The 4388-nt window shown below is 33.2% G+C and overlaps 1 long non-coding RNA gene across 2 annotated transcripts in view; it reads left to right on the forward strand.

The window, feature by feature from the left end:
* The window catches only part of LOC110271240, a 12194-nt gene continuing 8260 nt past the window's right edge, over window positions 455–4388 (forward strand). The window contains exon 1 of one of the 2 annotated variants that reach the window (XR_002361740.1): window positions 455–896. This is a non-coding gene — a long non-coding RNA (uncharacterized LOC110271240). The remainder of the gene's footprint in view (window positions 897–4388) is intronic. The other variant, XR_002361742.1, reaches the window with a different exon arrangement.

The following is a 4388-nucleotide window of genomic DNA, read 5'->3' on the forward strand; positions in this document are numbered from 1 at the left end:
AATAAAACCGTTCTCTTTGACTATTTTAAAGAACGGTTTTACAACCATTACAACAGTTGTTTATGAAACAACCATTATCTAATATTATTTAAATAATTATAACAAATTAAATAATACCAATAAAAATAATTTCAGATAATTATATAAATTTAAACTATTTTTCTATAAATACTAAATTTATAAAATACTCAAAAACTATTGTTATAAACAAATAACAAATATTATTTTTAAAAAATAAAATTAAAATAAATTTATAATAAATATTATATATTATTATTATAAATATATAAAAAATATTATATTTTGAAAACATAAAATTATAATAAATTTATAATAAATATTATTTATTTTTATTATAAATATATAACAAATATTAATATAAAAAAATAAAATTAAAACAATTTTAAAATAAATAAATAAATATATTAAAACAATTTGTCACTAGGAACTAAGAAGGGCCTTCAATAGAATCAGTAGAGACACGCGCTTTCATTCTTTTCTTCGAAACCACAAAGAGCAGCGCTCTTCCTCCCTCCACCTTACCATCAACCCTAACCCACGTCTTCAGATTCCGAGATCAAATCGCAGCTCACCAGGAAGCTCGAAATCGCAAGTCAGCAGGAGCAGGAAGCCCTAAATCGCAACTCACCATCCTCGCACATCATCGTCGCTGTGTCTTCCCCAAATCGTCGCGACCTCCTCCTTCCTGGCATCACTGAGTCTCTCCTCTCCGCGGCTTCAGTGCTTTTCCGTTCTTCGTAGCGTCCTTGCGTCTTCTGCTTCGCTACCTCTCCCCTGTTCTGCTTCGCTGCTTCTGCTTCACTGGGTTGTGCTTCGCCACTTCTTCTTTGCTGCTGCTGCTTCACTGCATTGGTGGTTACGGGTTGTCATCTGTGGTAAGTGTTTTTCTTATCTGATTTGCTGTAGTTTAGTTAGGGCTTGATTGGCTGTTGGGACTTGGGTACTTTTGTTGGATTTAAGAGGAAGAAAGGAAAGTGGTAATGTTTGTGAACTGTGAACTGCATAATTTGGACTGCATAATTGTGAACTGTGAACTACATAATTTGGACTGCATAATGTTCTGGTATATCCCATTTATTAAAGTTGCAGCTATTCCTTGTGCATAGTTTAGTTAAAACTCAACAAGCTAGCACTGTGTAAGCACTTATTTTACATTAGCTTTTAAAAATTCATATGCTGGTATGGGGATAACACTCATTTAAAAAAGGGTACCCAAATAACAGACCTATTTTTTTATCGCACTTGATGATTTTCATAATAATTCAAATAAGTTAATAAGTTAATTCAACGAAACTATCAATCTCCCATTCCCTTTGGAATATTCTAAATTTGTCTTATACACATGTATGATATGTTACTTGATTATAATGGTTGCTGATTAATTATTTAATAGGAAGTTAGAAGTAGTACTCCCTTAGTACTCCCTAGCTTTAGTTAGGCAATTTGTTGAAGTCTGTTATCATTAGTTTTGTTGAGCTGTACAAAGTTAGTTAGAATAGTATAGCCATATATATAGTTTCTATTGTAGCTTAGTTAGGGCTTGATTAGCTGTTGGGACTTGGGTATTTTTGTTGGATTTAAGAAGAAGAAAGAAAAGTGGTAATGTTTGTGAACTGTGAACTGCATAATTTGGACTGCATAATTGTGAACTGTGAGCTGCATAATTTGGACTGCATAATATTTTGGTATATCCCATTTATTAAAGTTGCAGCTATTCGTTGTGCATAGTTTAGTTAAAACTCAACAAGCTAGCACTGTGTAAGAACTTATTTTACATTAGCTTTTAAAAATTCATATGCAGGTGTGGGGATAACACTCATTTAAAAAAAGGAACCCAAATAGCAGACCTGTTTTTTTATCACACTTGATAATTTTCATAATAATTCAAATAAGTTAATAAGTTAATTCAACGAAACTAGTGTAACACCTACCACACAGAGCCTTACGCTTAAGTCGTAAAGCAGAGGTGGCAAGGCATTACGACCTTTAAAAGAAAAGGATATGTACATAGATATAGTTGGATGAAATCATATCTAGGAGTCTTGAAGGATAAGCTAATAAAAAACGATAAACAGAAAATTGTGTCACACTCGCATGGATATTTGTAAAACGGACAGGAAAGATCAAAAGGAAGCTGAAAACATATATATATATATATCAATGTTCCAAAACTTAGATAGCAAGCTCCAGACTCGACCTGTGAAGCTAAGGCTGGCCAGAGTATATGATTATATATAATAAAACTCAAACCACAAAGTAAACCCCTGTATCTCCAAGCTGACCTCTAGGAGGGACAAAACACAAAATGTACATGTGGAGATTCTATAAACATTTATACATAGCCCAAAATCAAGATATAACAGTAAAAAAGGTAGTTCTTTGCTTGAAAGGAGGATATCCAGACGCTCAACGAGGTGTCTCTCGACCTGCATCTGAAAAATAACAACATAGTATGGGATGAGAACCGAAGGTTCTCAGTATGGTAAAGATGCCTGCATAGTTAATGTATAAGGTCCCGGGAAAGCTAGAGGCATTCCTAGAACTTCAACACTCAGACTTTATCTTAAGGATTCAACTAAACTAGAATTAGGTAAGTTATCTAAGATATTCAAGTTCTGAATCTAAATTTAACCTAACATTCTACTTTCTGTCGCTTCTAATCCTCTGAATCTCCCGTAGGACAACCTTCTTCACACCTCCGTCAAGAGGAGTTTCTCAAAAAAACATACACATATAATTCAAGCAAGGAAAACACAGATAGAGAAGCATTTACAGCAAGTAGAACAAGTAGCAGATAAGCAAACTAAAACGACACACACTCAAACAAAGCAAACAAATGCATATGATACATGCCTGTCCTATAGCTGATGAGTCTCATCTGTCGGTTATACAGCCAACCCGACAAGTCCTGGTAGTTAACCATTGGACAGTCCCTCTGTGCGCGCATCCCCAAGCTCAATAATATTCCATGGAGTTAAACTCCAAGCTCAAATATAATATTCCATAGAGTCACACTCCAAGCTCAATAATATAGTATTCCATGGAGTTGAACTCCAAGCTCAACAATATAGTATTCCATGGAGTTGAACTCCACGCTCAATAATATAGTATTCCATGGAGTCGAACTCCAAGCTCAACAATATAGTATTCCATGGAGTTGAACTCCACGCTCAAATATAATATTCAATATTCATATATATGCATGCACATGGGAGAATCTGGGGAGTTAAAGTGCCTGGTCACATCTTGTGACAGAGGGTCAACAAATAGTCTCAAATACACAAGCTACATGATAATCTCTTTCTTTTAAAATATCGCTTTAAATCGAAAACTTCAGCTCTTATAAAAACTTTGGTAGTACCTCCTTTAAAACTCAAATTTCTGCCACTCTTCAAGTGTCCCAACTACCAAACCAAATACCTCTCAATCATTCAATTCACTTCCAGTAACAAATTATTTCAAAACCAAACAAATGCCAATATTAAATCTTTTTCCAAACCGACCAACTTCAACAGCAAATTATTGACAACAGCTAAACCTCACATTTTATACCGTATACACAATCCATCAATTATTCATTCATTTCATTCCTATCTTAAGGTCTTCTAGCCTAAGTTTTCACATGACATTAAACATTAACTACGAGAAACCAAAACCATACCTTCGTACGGAATCAAAATATTTGAAGTTCCGGAGAAACTTTCTGACTGAGCTATCGAAGAAGAAAATGTCCAGAATCGTCTATGCCTCCTAAAATTCCCGTTGGCCAAACCCAAAGAAAAGATGAGCTATGTCACTGTCAACTTCCACTAATCAAAAATGGTGCCAACGTGTAGAAGAGGAGGTTACGAATACTCTTACCGGATTAGATTTTTTATTGGAGTTACAGATTTCAAGAAATCGAAGCCAAAAGCTTGGAAGAGTTTACGTTTTCTCTCTTTCTCTCTTCGTTATGCTCTTCCCTCCCTCTTACGATATTCACGTGTATATATATATATATGACCGCCTTGACTTTCTTTATTATTATGTTTAAACCGCCTTGGGTTTCTCTCTCTCTATATATATATATATATATATAACCTAATGCATAATGATAATAATAATATATATGTAACCTAATGTAAAGTATAAATCACCTTTTATTTTCTATGCTTTATAATCAATAATAGTAATAATAATACTAGCAATAGTAATGATGGTCATGTAATAATGATAATAATAAACGTAATAATAGTAATAATGATAGTAATGCAATGAATATAATATATATAAACTTATAATGAAATTTAATACTTACGGCAGTTATATACGATGTTTATAATAATAATAATAATAATAATAATAATAATAATAATAATAATAATAAT

The sequence above is a fragment of the Arachis ipaensis genome, chromosome B01, assembly GCF_000816755.2.
Source record: "Arachis ipaensis cultivar K30076 chromosome B01, Araip1.1, whole genome shotgun sequence".
Classification (NCBI taxonomy): domain Eukaryota; kingdom Viridiplantae; phylum Streptophyta; class Magnoliopsida; order Fabales; family Fabaceae; genus Arachis; species Arachis ipaensis.